The sequence below is a fragment of the Parus major genome, chromosome 6 (genome assembly GCF_001522545.3).
Source record: "Parus major isolate Abel chromosome 6, Parus_major1.1, whole genome shotgun sequence".
Classification (NCBI taxonomy): Eukaryota; Metazoa; Chordata; class Aves; order Passeriformes; family Paridae; genus Parus; species Parus major.
In genome coordinates, this window is record NC_031775.1 from 23,433,689 (window position 1) to 23,453,631 (window position 19,943).

Genomic DNA, 19,943 nt, shown 5'->3' on the forward strand with positions numbered 1-19,943 from the left:
AGGAACTCCCAAATGGTTTGAGCTCATATAATAAAATTTCTCATTGAAAAAGACAACCCTTTATCTGCAGGAAACCTTTTTCTTCTCCAACAATCTCCCATTTTCTTGACAAATAAAGGGCTAAGCCTGAAAAGAACAAATGTTCCTGCTTTAAGTGTCATTTTCTCTAGTAAGCCCTGCTCAGTTTGGTTCTTGTCCCTCCTAAAGAAATTTGAGCTCTTCCCAGTAGTGCCAACGTTTTGAGTCTAAAGACACATCTTCAGCAGGGCTGAAGGAAAGCTGTGAAAAGCCTCACAAAACAAAGCCACAGATTTGGTGCTTGAAGAGAGAAACTCACTAAATCCCAAGGTTTGTTACCAAGCAAGGACCCAATACGTTCTATCCATCCTTCTGCCTGAGGGAAAGATGCAATCATCTGGCACAGGCTTACAGGGCATGAAATAACAACTTGGCTGTGGCATCTCAGGTCAGATCCCTTCTGCTGCTGAGCCTTGAAGAGGGGAGGGGAAGGTTGGGAGCAAAGTGCATGTGTCTGTATTTTCCCATGCTTAGGATTTTATATAACTGCATTAACACCTGCTGAATGGAAAACTGAATTCTTCCTGCCACTTGAATGACAAAGCTGCCAAAACAGTGCTGAATATTTCTTTCAAGGCTGATAAAGTAATCTATCAGTGCTGGTCACCACTGAGTCTCTGGGAAACCTTCAAATGCAATTTTCCCTGTGTAGGATTGTACTTATTTTGATTTTCAATGAATTGTATCAGCGTGAAACCACCCGAAGAGGACACATAAGGAAAGAAAAAGACTTAACTGGTGTGTTTCTGATTGACTGTGTAGTTCAATATTGTGCTGTGAGCTGCATTATCAGTTAAGCTCATCCTTTTCACAGGGAGTGGGATGGTCTGGAGAGAAAGCAAGTTATCTAAGCTATGTAAGGGACAATAAAATTGTGGATACTGGTTGGGATGGGGTCTTTGACATGGATGAGACAGAGTAAACCACCACCCACCGTAAGTCTACGTACTGGCATTTACTTAAGAACAACTCATATCAGAGCTTTTTAATTAGAATTTCCTGAATTATCTCACACATCCACTCACTGTCCCCCTGCACTGCACTCACCAGGTCTCAGAATTCTTCCCCACTGCCAGCCCAGGCTGCTGATTGTCCCTCAGCATTTATCTTCCTGATCTCCTTGATGTTCCCCACATCTGACATCTTTTCCCCAGCAAGATCTTCATCTTCTTTCTCACTTCCTCCTTTGGAAAGCGCTTCTTCTTGGGAAACCCTTTTTTGGAGTCTCTTTTTTTCCCAATCCCCTAAGCCCACTGTTTTCCTGACCCAAACAGTCAACATGCAGAGCAGTAGACCACAGAAGAGGAACAGCAAGATAATTCAATCTTGGTCATCCACCCCCTCACACATGCACACCCAGTTATGTGCTGCCATTGGCACTCACTGTACAAAGTGGTTTTTTCCCCTCTAACAGTTTCAGAGCTGTTCATAGCTATTCTGGTATCTGTGAGCTGTCTGGCCCTGAGACTCTGCCCAAATTCTACAGGCAGAAAAGGGGACACCAACATTTTCAGGGATCTTTGTTTATCAGAAACTAATCCTAGAGTTGAGAAAGTCATTTTCTTACTAGCTTGAATATTTGTGTGGCTGCTGTACAACAGAAACATGATTTTTCTCATTAAAATCTCATGTACAACATTGTTTGAACATTGTGTAAACCCTTCATATAAAGAAGATTTACTGCTTTTCCTCTTAATTTTCCTTGTTTAGTTCAAGTCCCTGTGTGATTTCTTTAATGCAGGGGTTTGCCACTGAGGACAATTTGAAATGCAATGCTTGCTACTCCTCCAGCAATGAGGCCAGCTAAATGAATCCCCAGCTGGAACAAATTTCAGTGCTCTGCCCCACTTCATATTGATGCAAAAAACAACAGTAGAGGGAGAGCAGGGACTGAATGAGAGGGACAGCTTCCCAAGTGACCTTGTCAGGTACATACACATATCTAAAATCCCACACATGTGTACACACATATACATATATACATACATATATATATAAAACATGTATGTATACCTTGATGCCTTCTATATTAATTTACAACAAGCTCAGCTTCTGATATTTCTAATATCTCCACTTTAATATTTTTTTTTCAGTGAATTAAATCACTAAAATGCAATGGCAGGATGATTTTTGCATGTCTGATCTCAAACTTTGGCAAGTTTTCTCTCTTACCTCTAACTTTACTCTTCTTCCTCAGGAAGTTTCACAGATTTTATAGAAATAATTATGATGAGCCTTCATGTGTCCTTGCCTTATACTGCATATCACCAGTAAAATGAATCCTTTGGAAAATAATTTTAGAAAATTATGAGATAATGGTCTTTAAAAGACACCTCTTTATATGTGTGCAGACAGAGCTGAATTCCAGCACTGCTGTTTTGGGCTAAATGTGTGCTCTTTGCTCCAAAATATTCAGAACCACCTCAGCTGTATTTGTGCCTGATACACCTACCTTTAAGAACATTGCCTGCCCTTGGCAAACTTCAGCTGAGCAGCATGGGCTAAACTCTGAGTGCCTCTGTCTGTTAATAGTCTAGGAAAATCAATCATTTGCCATTTTTGAGGGATGTGAGCCAATACTTTAAGTTTCTCTTTGCTTATGTAAATCCAGTCTCCCCTTTCAGGGGTGCTTTGTCCCTGGGATAGCACTCAGGGTGACACTGAGGCACTGAGGGCATTTGATGGGATGCAGGACAGAGCTGCTGGCTTGCAGGTTGTGGATTCCCCTTTTATGTGACACACAAGTGACAAGAAATGGGAATTTATTAGGAAACCCTCCTTCTTGTGCAACAGATAGATGACACATACTGAGACAGGATGGCAGGTTAATGAAAAATAAGACCTGCGAACTTTTAGCTGCTGTGGTAAAGTAGGGAAGCCAGGCTGCAATGTCTGTTTGTAGTTTGAGTCTTCTACAATTCTGAACTACTTCAGAGTGCAAAAGCCAACTCTGTACATGTAGAAGCAACCTAATTTCACATTTCTATGGGCAATGCATTTGTTTAGATGGTGCTTCTACTCTCTTCCCTGAAATGGGGAGCAGGTCCTTTCCCATGGCTGCAGGAATTGCTCAGAAGGTGCTTTACCCATTTCTAAAAACAAAACAAAACAAAATAAAATTCCAAACCACCTAGATGGAACATCTGAGAATTTGGTAGTACTGAGCTGTTGCCTGTGCAGAACTGTGGTGAAGTGCAAGAAACAGCCCCCTTCAAAGACTGTTTAATGTCCCAGCTCACGGCTGGGGGAAATAATCCCTGCTCCTTTTCTTTCACAAGAAAACCTTCCAGTAACTGCTCTTTTTAGCCTCTGAGTCAGTTGACTAAATGTTTAGATTCAGAGGTTTTGGAATTGTAGTTTTGGAAGCAATCAGGAAAAATCTGACTTTGTATGCAGTAATTCTGGAGGAAAGGGTGATTTTTTGCCTGAACAAAGTCATGAGGTAGAACAGAGGGCTCCAGCCTCCCTCTCTGAACCACAGTCGCATCACATAAAGTCTTTCCTCTTTCATAAAATCATCTAGGAAAAAGCAAGCCGGTGAATATGGGTGGGACATATAAACTGATGGACTCATTTAGGTAAGAGCATTGAGGTCATTAGGTCATTTAGCTAAGGTCATTGAGGCCAATCACTAAAGCACCTCCCTAAATGCCACACCTACATATCTTTTAAATATTTCCAGAGATGGTGATTTAAGCACTTCTTTGAGAATCCTGTTCCAGTGCTTGACAGCCCTTTCTGTGAAGACGTTTCCTAATATCCAATCTTAACCTCCCCTGAAACAACTGAAGCCATTTTGCCTTGACCTCTCACTTGTTACCTGGGAGCAGAGATTGAACCCCACCTGTCTGAAACCTTCTTTCAGGGAGTGAAAGGTCACTCCTGAGCCTCCTTTTCTCCAGTCTAAGCATCCCCAGCTCTCTCAGCCAGTCCTCATCAGATTTGTGCTCCAGATCCTTCACCACCTCCATAGCTCTTTGGAAAGTAAGCATGTGGAGTTTGTAATATTTAGTAGCAGCAAGAGGTGACTTTCTGCTCTCATCAGAGAAATATTGACAGTAGAGCTCTCCTCTGCATCCTGCTGAGGCACAGGGGCCATCCTGGAGCCTACAGGTTTGTCACTGCTGACACCTGCAGCAGCCCTGGGCTTTGGGAGGGTCTGCTGCTCTGCCTCCTGACCTCTGTGTGTGTGATCTGGGATGATCACAGCCTGCAGAAATACAGCCACAGGCAGAAACAGAGGCTATCAGCAGCTCTGGCTGTTCTGAGCTGGAGATGGGCAGATGATGAATCGATGCAGGCAGAGAGGCACCGTGGCAGCAGAGCCCTGCATGCAGCAAGGGCTGGGCTCTGTCTCGTGTCTGATTTATGTCAGCAGGCTACAGATGAGGTCAAAGTACTGTTCACATGGATAGGAAAATGAGTATCAGAAGACATATCCAAAAGATACCTTCTGGGGAAAAAAAAGTTGAAGGATAAGGAGTTTTGCCTAGGCATGGCTTCTAGCTTCTGACCTACCCTCCTCTCTGGACCCCAAGTGGCTCTCTGGACAAGGGAAGGGAAGAGGAGAAAAGGATCAGCTGCATCTCAGGGCCACAGCTCAGCTTGACCTCATGCTCTTAAATTCACAATAAATCCCTGTACCAGCTATGCTGCTGACACTCTGTGCCAAAACAGACAGGAGTAAATATCACCAATAACACGTTCCAGGCAGGAAGTCAAGGAAATTACGTGCAGGGTGTCAGCAGAGATGAGAAGAGAGGCCACTGCTCATCGAGTCCAAACTTAGCACTGACCCATGCATCCAGGCTAGCAGGGGGTTAGAGAAATCAGAGATATGTGGACCTTCAAAGATCCAAAGTAACTAAAAAAGAAAAAACAGGTTCTGTTTTTATATGTTTTTATGTTCATAATAGTCGCCAGAACTTTGACCTGAAATGGGAGATGACTACAGTTTTTCTCTCTTTTAATCGAACTTCAGGACATAATAAACATTGAAGGTTTTTATTTTCCACATATCTGTGTTAGTTTTCATACCAGCATAGTGTCTGGAGCAGTAAGGAAAATTAATATATTCTTTCACATAGTTAACAATTTGTAAGAAAATTACTTATTTCAGCAAACACTATCTCTTTTTCCCCATGTTTTGAAATGACAAGAAAATAACTAAATTTTGCCATTTTAGCTACAAGATTTATTTGTGTGGCCTGCTACCTAAAACTGTGTCTGACACTAAAAGATGGTTTAGGTGGATGAACACCCTAAACTCTGCAATGGGCTTGCTGCTGCTACTATAACTGGGAATTTTAATTTTCTCCAGACAGCAAGGCACTGTTATCAGAAGAAGAGGAAGAAAAAGTAGAAGAGGAAGAGGAAGAAGAGGTGGAAGAGGAAGAGCAGTCAGTGCTCAGCTCTGGGTAGTAGCAGGGAGATGCAAATGCTGGACTGAGAATTCGTGCCAGAGCAGATAAACATGTGAGAGGGCTGAAAGAAGAAAACATGCAGCTTGGAGCTTGGCTGTATTTTTAGATGTGAGTAGGTAATTCCTGAATCTGGCCTTCTGTACCCTCAGGTGCTCAATGTCAGGAGAATTTCCTTGGTTTTAGTGGGAAAAAGGGAGCATTTGTTTCCAGTTCCTGTGGAAGTGTTGTGTGGACCTTGGTGTTCTTGCAAACTTTGGGTTAGCAGCTTATAGCTTAAACACTCCAGCATAAAAGGCTTTAGTTGCCAGATCACTGAAATAGTTCTTCACATGCAGTCCCATGTTCCAGGGTATGGTGAGTGCTGGGCACTTCCCAGGAAATTTCCCACTGCAGTTCTCCTGTTGTGGCCCCAAAATGGAGTGCTGTTATGTAGGCACTTGAGGAAATATGCTCTTTTTATTACCAAGAGACATCTCATTGTCTTGGTTAAAGGAATCCTTCAGCCTCCATTTGGGGTTTCTCCAGAAATATGGTGTTAGAATAAATAGAGCTGACCCCATTTTGCCCATCACCTCACACACCAGTGCCAGTTCTGGGAGCAGTGGTTAATAAACAACCAGTCAAAAACTTCAGTCTCTCCCATTGCTTAACAAAACTTCCAGCCTGGAAGTTTTTCCTTGTGCCTAGGGAACACTAACTTATCTCTCTGCAGCAGCCTCCTAGGCACATTTGAAGGATGAAACACTTTCCTCAGGCTTCCCTACTGATCCCCATTATTCCAGCCTTTCCTATGTTTTAGATCTCTGATGAGCCCCTTTTTGTTTGTAGAGTTCCTCCAGTCTTCCCTATTTTTTTAAACTGTGGTGTTCAAAATTAGGTATATTCCAGATGTATTTTTAACAACTACAGTGAAATGATACATACCTGCATCTCCACAGCTGAGCACCCTTCATGCATATTAATATTTATAGTTTACATAAATCAAGTTTCTTTTCTGCAGAAGGATGCAAGTGTTCCTTATTTTGCAGCTTTTGCAGTTCATTATTCCTGCGCACGTCTTCCTCAATTTATTTTCTGAATCAGCTCATTTAAGATGACTTTCACATTCCTGTTCTGATATCCTGCTACACTCCCAGCTATAACTCCATCATTTAGTATTTTAATGTAAGTGCAGTTTTTAAAATAATAATTTGAGGGAAGACATAGTGACTTCTTTGCAGGCATTATGAGATTGTTCCTAGCACAAGGGGCATTGGAAGAGAAAGTACAAAGAGATATTTGTAAGATGTGATATCAAAAATCAGTTATCATCAATGAAAAGTGAGAGCTTTCAGTGCTGAGTAACACCAGGTGGAGAGGGGCAGGCAGGCAGGCTGAGCCCCAACACAAGTGCATTTTGATGTGAGAAGGAACTGAAAAATATAGAGAAAAGATGAGGTGGAAACAGCAACAGGCTATGGAAACATCCTGTATCTGTATTTTTTGGGAGCTTAAACTGGAGGAAATGACCTGTACAGGATGAGTGTGCATATGAAAGAGTGCACGCTTGCACTTGGATAGTTTATTTGCTTTCTGACTGATTTTGGGTTTGAAATGGGATCACTGGGATCACTGAGTTGTGCTGGTTCTGATGAGATTCATGGTTGTACTGCTAAATTTAGGGAAATTTGTCATGCTCAAAGAGTAGGATGTTAAGCATCCTACTCTTTGATTTGATGTGATGGTCAAGGATAGCGTATTCATGACCACATAAGACTAAAATCAGAAGTATAAAAGATGTGTAGTGCAGACTGAAAGGACAGATAATGATCTCAAATCAAAACTCATGCCCTATCATGCATTCAATTTTAATTTTTCAAAGGCAATTAATATACCAGCCACCCTCAAAACTGCTTTCTATGTCAAGACAAACTGGCCTTTGCAAGCAAAGAAATTTTGATAATTTTGAGAAGCCTGATTGGAAAAGATGTGTTCAACCTCCTTCTGTGGGCATGCTCTCATCAGAAAAAGGGTTTGGTTTGACTGTCTTTGCTAGCAGAATGTGTCTCACTTCAACTGATTTTCTCTGTAAAGGGTGTGTGTGGGGTGGGATGTCTGGTAAATCATCCAGATGAATGTCATAAGTAGAATTATTCTGGTTTCACTGGGTTTACAATGACTTTATGCCACACTAGCCTCATTTATTGTCTCAGGTGTTATTTTAATATAAATATGAAGTGCACAAAGAGGAGTAAATGACCAGTGGATGAAGTAAATTCCATCAGGATTGGACTTTGGAGTCAACAAATTACAAGCATCAGAGACTGCTTCTTGCATTTTATTTGCATCGCTCTTTTGTACCGATACCAGCTCTTCCCAAACACTGCTTGATTTTCCTCAAGGTGTTTTCCTTGCCTAAAACATCCTGAAGGGATGGTAAATGTGCAGATCTCCTCTTCTAGCACCTGTAAAAAGTTGTGTTTAACTTTATTACTTTTGTGTTCTCCCATCTTCCCCTGAAAAAAAATAACCCTTTTTTATTTTTTTATTTTTAAATTATTATTCTGAGTCCATTTTTTAAATGATTGAAATGGATTTTTGAAATGGATTCTTGAACCTGTGCTGGGGCCTCACCACCCACACAGGGAACAACTTTTCCCAATATTCTATTTAACCCTCACTGTTAAGCCATTCCACATTGCTCTGTCACTCCAATCCCTCGTCCAAAGTCTCTCTCCAGCTCTCCTGGAGCCCCTTCAGGCATTGAAAGGGGTTCCAAGGTCTCCCTAGAGCCTTTTGTTCTCCAGGCTGAACCCCCCCCATTGTGTAAAAACCATCATACTTCAGAACTTAAAAGGAAACTCAGGAAATCTGTGGTATTATGATGAGTATCTGGTCTGCTAAGGAGTTCTGCATATCCTATCTCTTTTGGGTTCAGTTTCTTCCTTTGAAAAGCAAAGGTATTTTGTTACTGATCTCTTTTATAAAGAGCTCAAGAACTGAAAATTATTAATACATAAAGATACCCCTATCTTTGGTTAAAAAAAAAAAAATATGAAGAGTTGAGCCTGTAGGTATTGTTCCAGCTAGCAATTTACATCTCATTATCTTCGAGAATATTAACTTTCATCACATTGTGGAATCTCCTTACAGTGTTTCCTTTCATACTTAGGTTGACTGTAATACAAAATCACAGGAAAAATCTCTCTTGTTCAGTTCAAGTTAATTGTGCTGTAGTTGAGGGATTTTGATAAATTGATACTTCACCCCCATCATCTTTGGACCTGAAGAGGATGGAAGAAAGAAAGATGAGATTTTATCCTAATATTTTTCTTTGAAAATGAGAAAGTATATGTAATTATTTTCTTCTTTTAGATATGATTCTGTGAAGGCAAACTATAAATGGCTGTACTGCTGATGGTTGGGCTCACAAGGGTGAGAGGCTCTTTACCTCAGAAGGTGTCAATTCTCCTTCAAATGAATCATGATGGTATGTTTGAGGGAAAAGGATGCAGGTTCTCATTCTGAGCTTCCCTGGCAGTTCCACAGAGGCACAGCTGTCCATGGCATGTGGATCTCTGTGTCTGGGTGATTTTCCTGGCACAGGCCTGGCCTTCATCAGACACAGATCACAGGATCAGCAAGACAGGAGGTGTCTGCCTTGACCCTCCGCCCCCCCCAAAAGAAGAATTTTAAACCTACGGTTAGCAGCAAAAAAATGTTGATCTTTTCAAGTGGATCATCCTTGTGCCTTTGCAGGGAACTCTGCCAAGCCTTGAGCTTGTGGCTCAACCCAGTAAGAACCTGAGCCCACCGCTGAAGATGCTGAGGGCAGACCCAGGAGCCAGCTGTAGGCTCACTAACAGCTTGGACTCTGTAAAAGGAAAGACTCTCACAATCCCACTTTCCTAATTTTAAGGACCAAATGCACCTGCTGGACATCAGCATAGTTCAGCTGATTGAGAATAATCTTAGTGATTTAGCACATTGTCCTTATGCTTCTTCGAAAGTTATTTTTTAAGGAACGAATCCCATCTTTCCTGTCTCTGCTTCCTTGTAATTCTTCCATTTGGCTTGATGCAGCAAGATGGTTTACAATGCTGCAAGCATCACAATTAGCATAATATCAACATATAAAGAGGCTTCTGATATTAATAATCCTCCTGACCATCTGAATTATCTTTTGCAGATTTCTTTTCACCTTTTCTCTTTTGCAAACATGTGTGCACACAGATGTAGAAGACAGGTATTGTTTATTGAAGAGTTATTTAATAAAAACTTTTATTTTCCCCCTCAAAAATCCATTTTTATGTTAAATAATAGTGCAGAAGCTTACTACTATCATCCCTTTTTCCCCTGGATTATTAGAGGCAGAGGCAGTTTTTAATCAGAATAGAGAACTAAAAGTTTCCTGTTTTGCTTGTTAAATGGTTTCTAAATCCTTTTTTAAAAAATAAATAATTAATCAATAGGTGAAGCTACAGAGGTTTGAAGTGTTTGAGATTTTTTCCACAAAAGATGTGCAGTCTCTGCTCTTAGGTTTACAGATACATTATGTCAGAGGTCTGCAGCCTGGTCCTTCATTTCTGCAGGTTAATTTGACACCAAGAATTGTGTGCCTTGTAAATGACAGTCATGCTTTCAGGAGATGCTGAGGAGTCTTCATGTGCAGTAGTGAACTAACCAGGGCCTTTCAGCAGCCTCTGATAAAACATAATTATCACTGGCTGAGCAATGGCATAGGCAAACTGAGCTGTCCCTGTCACACCCAGACAACTGCAACCCCCAGCACGTGTGATTTTATCCAGCTTGTGTGTTACCCACAGCACCAGGCTATGGCCCCATCTACCACACTTTCATCTTTCCGTCTTCAGACCCCTAAATATTTTCCAGCAGAACAGTGATTGCAGAAGATCAGATTTAACCTTAATGATTTTCTTGGTCAGTTTTGTTGGTTCCCCTAAAGATGCAAAACAAGCTGAGAGGCAACAGACAAAATGAAGGATCCCTCTTCCACCTAAGTGACACGAATCCAAATCCTCCTGTTCCAGAGCAGGCTTTAGAGAAGAAATATTTATTTGTCTTTGAAATGGACCATGGTAATAAACTTCCAAAATGCCCCATGTTTAGTTGCAATTTGCAGCAATATCACTGCTGGGATAGCTCATTCCTTCTCTTCAGACAGGAATGGAGGGTGCTGCTTTCATGGCCTCTGTGATAGATGAGTGTGTACAAATTCCCAGCTTCTATTCAGAATGGTATTTTCAAATGTAAGGTTTCCTCCTAAAAGGCTAGGCAGTTCATTTTGTCATCTCTGCCTCTACTTCAACAGAAGCAGAAAACTCATTTCTCTCTTTGAAAAAATGTAATTTAAAACAAGAAAAAGAGCAAACTTTCTTACAAAGAGAGGCATTTTGTTAAATCTGAATGTTAAAATGAAACCCAAAGTTAATTCAGGAGCGAATATGATTTCTTTCTATTATTTTTTTTCTGCATCATTTATATGCAGATTGGAGGCACTTTTCAGCAAGTGTCAATGGGGAGAGGACTAATGACACCTCAGGGGCATTAGGGAAAAATTCCCACCTGAGAAAGAACACAGACGTCTCTGAACCAAACTGCTGTGGATTTTCAGTTCATACAAACAGTTTTCAACACCCCAGCTTCTCAGTGAGATCTAAAATGGCAGAAATCAGAACAGCTCCACTGAAGTTCATGATGGTGCCAATAAATTGGGGTGTATCTTAGCCTTTGGCTTTTTTCTTTTAACAACAAAGCCTCCAACCTGATGAGAAAGCACTGCAGTGGTCATTTCTGCAATGTCTTCAGTAAGTACATAGGTAGTTATTTCCTCCATTATTAGCATGTTTTTCCTATTTAATTACCATTACTTTTATCTACACCAAGTATTTAATTTCCTACATTTCCTACACAGCATGGCTATGGTCAGAAGAGACCTTGAAGGTCATCTAGTTCCAGCCCTCTATCATTTTAGTTTCTGTAACATACCAAAAATAAGTTTCCCAGGTAAGTAAAGTTAGAAATAATTACTTCAGGTGACTGTTTATCTAATGCATTCTTTTACTCAGAATGAAAATGAGAGGTAGAAAACAACAAACAGACTTTTGCTAAATATAAATCTGGGCATTCCTGATTCTGAACAATTGTGTTGCTGCTGCAACATGGATTTCTTTCTGCATGCTTTCATATTTTATTATACTTTCTGGTTGAAACTCTTTTTATTCTCTCTCTTTCCCAAGTGTCCTACTTTTGGAACACCTGAACTCTTTGATTTTACCAATTTGCCTCAATATTTATGTATATATATATATATATATATATTTACTGGTGGATAAAAACTAAGGTGCTTCACTCAGATTTCTGTAAAAGAAGCAGACACAAGCTTTCTATGTTAGACATTTGAAAAGAATGAGATGGAATAGTACTTCTCTCCAGAAAGATATTCTCTACATATTTATCACAGTGATGGACTGTATTTTCAGATTGGCAGTGTACTGGATAACAACACAAAAGACTTGAATATAAGGTCTGTTTTTCCAAGTGGATCTGTCAAGTCAGTCCATGTGATAACCACTCTCTATCTTAGTTTTCTTTCTTATACATCATCACCATATGAATTTAGGCTCAAAGCTGGTCGATGTAGAAGTTGTCTGCTGATGCAACTATGGTACTGCACACAAAGAGAGACTTTTCCTACATTAGAACCTCCTCTGATTTACTGAAAAAACAAAATATTTGTTATGCTTCTTCCAAAACATCCCAGATATACTGGATAGGGAAGTGAGGAAAGGAGGCTTCCAAGTCTTACCTGCCTCACAGCAAAATGGACCTGAGATATGATGAAGAACTTTCTCTGAGGCTGATCACAGCTCATTGTGCTTTCAGTTTGCATTCTGGTTCCAAGTCCTGAATCATCTCCACACCTATTCCATACAGCCATCTAGAAGAGTCAGTTGCAGATGGGAGCACGATTTAAAATAATGAGCCAATCACAGTTAATTTTCTTGGTATTTACTGTAATAACATTAATTTTGATGAACCCCTCCATTATTAATGTGAATGTCACAAGTGCTTCCATAGCATTTTCAGTTGGATTCCATATTAATTACCTGGGCTGTTAATCTAAAGTGCCTCTACAGGAATATAATAGAACATAGCCATGAGGGGAAAAGATTTCTTAGTCAATGGGAAGGTATGAGATAAAAAAAAAATAAAAATTACCTTCTCTCACTGATTTCTCAGGCACAGTGAGGTGTCAGTACCTTGGACAGAGTCACGGTCCCATAATGGATGCCATTTACTCTCCTGCAATGTGATGATACATGGCTGGATTACCATTTGAACTCATCCCTCTTTACATGTAATGGACATAAATTGCATTTATGTTTTCTTTATAGCCCACTTTAGTGCCATCATGGAAAAAAGCTTTAGAATAAATGAGAGCAGACCCACATTTCTTATCCAGTTTTCAAAACATGGACCAACTTGACTTTTCTTATGGAGTTTGCAGCTTAGCAGGGTATCCAAATAAAGGACGATATTTCCATCTGTGAGAAGCAGTATGTCAGGTTCCTATAGCATGAGAGCTGTAAAGCTAATCTCTCCTATGATTTCTGTCCAGTGCCCCTAATCACCCTCTTTATGAATTTTCTGTATTGCAAGGTTATATTGCAAGCATTATATAATTCACTAGCTGAGCAATATCTATTATATTTTCCTTTTATGAGCCATTCCATTCCCCCTTAATATAGATTATCCCAGATAATTTAGATTCCAGGAAAAAGCACTCTTCACCTCTTCTATTTTATTTTTTTAAACCTGGGTGGAGTGGGATAGAGATGGATTAAAAGCATCATTGTTAATGTGAATAATAATGTGTGCTTTTTGCTAGTACTCTGCTTGATACCCCACTCTCTAACATCAAAATCATCAAACATTTTCATTGACATAATCTAAATTTCCCTCTTATTGCATTGCTGCGCTCCTGGAGGTCCCTTTACCAGCCACTGTTTCAGACAGTTCTTAGTCTCTGAATTCTCCTCCTGATGCCCAGATGTAGGGCTGGAGGCTCCAAAGAACCAATATCCTTTGTGTGCTGCCACAGTGTCACTGTAAATTACTCATCTGGACTCCTCGTTTGCTCCTCACCTTCCCAGCACCAGCAAAGCCTTTCTAGCACTTCATGAGTGGCCCTTCCATGTCTCAAATCCCTGAATCATTTTCCTTTACAGTCTTACACACCAATATCTTGTCTCCACTCATATGCCTCCATCTTCTTCTCTTGCCTGTCTCCAAGCTTCAGTCTACTTTTTCCTCTCTTCCTCTGTGTGCTCAACTTATTATGGAAGAGAAGAGAAGCCCAAGGTGTGTCTTGCTCTGGATGATTACCCTGGAGTGGTACTGGCACTCACAAACACCTCATCACAGCTGTCCATGATGGTCAGCATAGATCTGTGCCTCATATAAAGCAAATCCTATGCACAACTCCCCTGCTTCCAAAGAGAAACTTCCACTTAGAGTATGATTTGAATACAGATTTTGATGAGCTGCTAACTATTCCTCACAAACAGAAGGTGGTCCATGTGCCATCTTTGATAAGAGCTCTGCAAGCTGTCTGCCTGGAGAGGTTTGGGTCCTGTTTTCTCTTGAATGATTGAAAACTGACTACAAATATATTGTTTTAACTCCAGAAGAATCCATAGCACCAATTTTCTGTGTGGCTTCTTCTCAGGTTTGGGAGATATCAGCTTTCATCTGCTTTCATCAGACAATGCCCCGTCTTATACAGAAAAATCCGAGTGTGTTTAGCGTCTGTCAACACTGACTTCATCACAGTGCTGGTGAAAAAGAGTGATGAATAAGTGAGAGAAAGACATGAAAGCATAATAAGTCTTATCTATCTCTCCTAACACATCGGTGTTCAGGAATTATGAAGAACCCTTTTCTAAGTCTCAGCCTCTAAGATCACAAACCTTGTCAGTCAAGCCTCTAAAACCCAGGGCTGCTGAACGTGTTACAGTATTGTGATGATGTAACAGATGGCAGGGAGCAAGACACCAACAGAATGTGATTATATCCTAAAGAAACTATTTTAAAATATGGCAAACACATCAAAACCTCCTTTCACATATTCTTCCAGGCCTAACAGCAAAATACTCTAACACTCAGCAAGAATATTAGTGAAGCTCAGAAAAAGTAAATACTGGAAACTGCTTTTCCCAACTCTGGTAGAAACTACCATCTATGTGTAAAATAATAAGAGCTTTATGTTAGAACTGGATTTCTTAAAAGAGAAGCAGGAGTTGCCAAGCACATTAATTATTAGGGGAAGATTTAATGATGATTTTAAACTTTGGTGAGAGATAGACTGCATCAACTGAGCTGATGTGTCACTGCTTGAGAGAGGGTTTTATTTTAAAGGAAATGGCCTTTCTAGGCACTGTGGGCTGCCCTCATCACTTCTTATGATCCTTACACAGTTTCACATGTCAGCTGAGGATATGGTTTAACTTGTGTATTTTCTGCAAAAGCAGAAGAGCTCCATCAATTTACAACATCCAAAAATCTGCCTCTTTTGCCAGGTTGTGTCTCACAATAAAGTGCATCAGGATTTTCAGCATTGCCAGCTCACAGTTTTATTATGAACCTTGCTTTCATGACTGTATTCTGCCTAGAATTTAGTTGTTTTTATTCTTTTACTTTATGAGATCATCCTTTCAACAAATGATTTACCTTAAGAGCAGGGAAAATTTGACTGAAAAGGGCCCCAGTTAGTGATCAAATTCATACAAAGGCAGTTCTTATTTCAGATAATGAAATAGAAAATTTAAGCCTTTTTTGTGTTTACTTTTTATTTTCAGTCACCATTTGATATTTCTGCTTCCAGTGAGGTCTCTTGGGCTGACTGGGAAGCCAAGTCAAGGAGCAATTAGCCAAAAGGTTTCAAGGGTGTCAGTATACTCAGTGCTGACATGAGAAATCTGGGATTGTCCAGCAAGCAGACAGCCCAAGGGTAGCCCATTGCCTCAGTGTCTGACAGTCCCAAAGGCACCAAAATATTCCTGGAGGGCAGGAACAAGGTCTCCATGGAGAAATCCTCCCACAGAGTCAATCCCTTAATTGAGTAGCTAAGAATTGCCACCCAGAATAAGAACAAAAGTACATTTATTATTCTCCTCCCTTTCAACTTTCTCATTTTGCTGCTCCTTTATCAGCTACCAGAAAATGCCCTTTCTATCAGCATATTACTGCACAGACATTGTGTAAAGTGCTGGGGAGCAGACTGAGCATAGCTGAGAGCTTATTAGTGATAGACTTAACCAATTAATAAGCATGCTTTCTCTGCTCTCTCAAAGCCAGAATGGAAATATTTTGGGCTCCAATTCCTCTTGCTCACGATGTATTTCTTCTTCACTTTTGCTTTGTGGGGTCTTTGATTCATGGCTGCTTTATACAATGTTAGCATATACACTAATTAAAAAGGATTTATCAGGTTGAGCTCATGATGACTGAAGGATCCTTTCTCCCTTGGCAAGGTTTGAATATTTGACTAGCTCATTAATGCTTCTGCTTTTTCTCTTTGTGAGAGGAGTCTGAAAAATGAAATAAGGGATTTTCTCTGCAGCTTTAGATGAAAGGTTGGTTCATTTATTTTTAAAGCTGTCTAAAAGGGTTAAGCCCTACTCTGATTTACACCAAAGGGCAACTTATAACCCCTCAGCAAAATAATTACTCATTTACATTGACAGACACCATTTATTTGCAGGATCTGTTCAATGTAAACAAGAGAAAAAATTATATGAGGTTTTTTTCCTTTAGAGGGTGTAAAATTGACAGCTCTTCTGAATTTGTCTGAATCAGGAGTTACCTTAGTTGACCTGGTTTTGATATTTTAGACCATGATAGCCTTCAAATTACAAGAAAATACCTTCACTTATGCCACCTGGGGTTGACCCTTGAGTTAAAAAACAAAAAGCCTAGTACTTGATTCTTATTCTGCCACTATTCACACACCACTCCAAGCAGAATTACTCCAGATTTACCTTGCCACAGGTGAAATCCCTGTGTCTTCAGAAATGGAGTGCCCACATAATAGTTACAAGTTTCAGTCATTTAATATATCCAAAAATATACACATGTCTTTTAAAAATGCCTCATATCAGTGCTAATCGTTGATGTTTGTCTGGATTCTTATCTCATGAAGATTGTAACCCTGAGAATTTTAAGTGCCCACTATGTCTTCCCTTTTTATTCTTTCCAAAATACTTGAAAGATCCCAGTGAGTCAATTACACACGGCATCTCTTAATAATGTCCTCTTCCTGGCACATCATTGTTTTCCTTTATGTTTATTTCAAAAGGTTAAATTAAACAGGAGAGTAGAGATAAATCCACATTATGAATTATAAAAAGTTACCACATGCTCCTGAGAATGCCTGGAATTTTGATGGGGAGGATTTAGTGAAGCAGTGCCCTGGGGAAGTCGGTGCTGGAGAAAGCCAGGATTGTTTAAGTCAGAGGAAAGCTGGGTGCATGAACTTTGCTGTTTACAAGTTTATTTTTTCCTGCACTAGGAGTCTGGTGCCAAACACCCTCTTGTCTGCTGACTCTGACAGTTCCATTTTCATGCCTGAAAATCCCTGCACGACACAGAAGATTAAGTGCATGCCAAAGAAAGTGGAGCAAGTCCCAGTGGTTGGGAATCTTCAGGAAAATATTATTTTGACACCATCCAGGACTGATTTAAGTGCTGACCCTCCTTTCAGCAAGGTGATCCTTGGAAAACCCTCCAGCTCTGTGATTATCTGAAATTTTGCCACAGGATGGAGTTACATTGTGTGGGGGAGAGAGCTGCTGCTTCATGGGAATAGCAGTAGTGGGCAATTCAGCTACAACTGAATCCCAAAACCTTTCCTGGTGCTGCACCTCTTTGGAATGAAAACTTAGCAAATTGTATGACTTTGGGCTTTATCTTCACTGTGGACTGTGAAACATCTCTCACATCAGAGTTGCATCTCATTATGAGTGAAATATTATTCATATTGCCTTTGAGTGAGTACATAAAGCACCTTATGGGCCTTCCAAATATAAAAGGTGATATAAAAGGAAATAGCAATATGCCCATATAAATATTAAGGGAAAACTGACACTTCCCTTTCATAAAAGCAATATCCATTCCTGACTTAATATTTTCTAGAATATACTGAAAGATAAAATCTGCATGTCCACATTTTATGACTATATTCTCGTCTACAAAATTTCACTTGCAGTTTTCTCACCCTCCTCACTTCCTCCTCTCCTCCCCAGTAAATCATTAAAAACAATATGGCTTGTAAACCTGTTGAGTACAGGACTCCCTGAAATTCTTGTCAAAAAGGGTCAGGAAGGAGAGGTTTGTTCTGAGAAGCAAGTGATGAGAAACAAAAGGAAAAAAATCTCAGCTTTTTATGCTGCAAATAGAAGAACATGGTGCTGAATCTTAGAAGCAGGCAGCAGCGATAAATGTCAAGCACAGTGGGTAATAAACTCTATCTCCAAGAGTATGAGAAGTAGCCAGTGTGTTACACAGGTCATCATTCCTTCATTGTCCTCTTTTTCCTCCTTTCAGCTTTCCCTTTGCACATGGCCACCTGAAACCAATGAAGTCTGTAGCCAAAAAATAAAAAGTCCAAGGCAGGGCTTTCCCTGTGATAATGATAAAGCCTATTTGCCATCTGCTCTAAACTGTTGTATTGCCTAACATAAATTGATTTTGTCTGTCACTTAGGAAGCCTCTACTGAAATTGCAACAAAATGGTTCTCTGGGCTCGCTTTCATCCTCAGTGACATTTCATTGGAATTACCAGCACTTCCAATTCCAGCTTCCTTTTTTGTCAGTACTGTATCATGAGGAAGATACCTATAATAGTGAATGGGATATGGGGTTATTGCACTTAATTATAAGCATTTGCACCAACTGGTTTTGATTTCCATGTCTGAACCAAGGTTTAGATGAAATAATCTAGTTTGAAGACTTGTGGAGGATGAAGAATCAGTCAAGGCAGTGACAGATTATCTGAATCAGCCATTACTCAAGACTGTATCCTTCCCTAGTGACATATCCACCATTCAGAGATGCACAGAATGAAGCTGCCCCTGCCCCCAGTGGTTTTGGAGAGGGCAGGTGGGAAAAGCAGGGGGAGCAGAGTCCCAGCCATCTCCAGCTGAGCTGCTCTGTGGCCACACTTGTCACTGCTGGATGAGCAACAGGGACAGTGCAGGTTCAGGGGCTGAGGCTCAGCTGCACCTTGGGGCAGGAGTAGCTCACTCCCTTTAGCTCTGGGATGCTCTGCTGTCCTTGGCTGAGGACAGGTGGAGAGGCCCTGAGAGGGGAATGTCACATCCAGCTCTGGAAGCAGAAATGGTGTGGGAAGCAGCTGCTAAAATCAAATGTGCAGGAGATCCTTCCTCAGTGCTTCTCAAAAACTTAGCCAAAGCCTCACTTGTGGGAACAAGCAAGCCAGGGTGGGGCTGCCTCTGCCACAAGGCAGGAGAGAGGAGCTGAAGACGCTGCTGCTGCAAGGATGGCCACCCGCATTTCAAAGGAAAAATGCCTGTCTTTCTCTGTGCTTCTTTCTCAGAAGAAAAGACTATCAGCACAACCCAACTTTTCCCTTGGCACCTCTAACCTGGGCTGTAGAGTTTTAATGTATGCAGAAGGGGGAACAGCCATTTTTTTATCTCAGTTTTCTGCTACACCAGGCCACTGCCTGCTTTGCTTGAGGCTGGAGCTGCCTCTGGAGCAGTCCCTCCAGTGGTACCAATAAAGCAGAATGTCACAGTTCCTGTGGCTTTGCATATTAACAAGGCTATTATGGCTCCTAAATGACATAGTATGACCCTCCTCATCCCCTGGGAACTCCTTCTTTGTAAAATTATTTTATTTACATGTGCAGTGGAAGTGCAGATACTGATTTCAGAGAACAGAGAATTTGTTGCATTTTTCAAAACCTGCTTGAGTTTACAAATTTTTATCCATTGGAGTAAATTATTTTTTAGGTTTGAATCTTGTTTTATTTTAATTTTTTTGTTAAATGTCATCCTGCTTCTTTTAGCAAATCCTGAATCCTCCAGGCCTTTAATGCTAAGTTGTGTAGCTGTTGACTTCTGTAGAATAACTCATCACAAAGTATATATATTCAATCCATCTACTTTATATTACACTACTTCTTGCCCCACCAGTGCTGTTCTCTCATTTGTTTTCCATGCTGACTGGTTATTATTTATGTCAGGCCAAGAATTTCCTGCAATGACTATTGCCCTTTAAAAATCCCCATTTTACAGTTCCCTAATTGCCCTTTAAAAAAAGCTATTATTAAGCAGCAAAATGGTCATAAAAAGACTTGGCAATTCTAACAAAATCTGATCTATATAAACTCTAATAGGAAGTCATGATAATTTCACA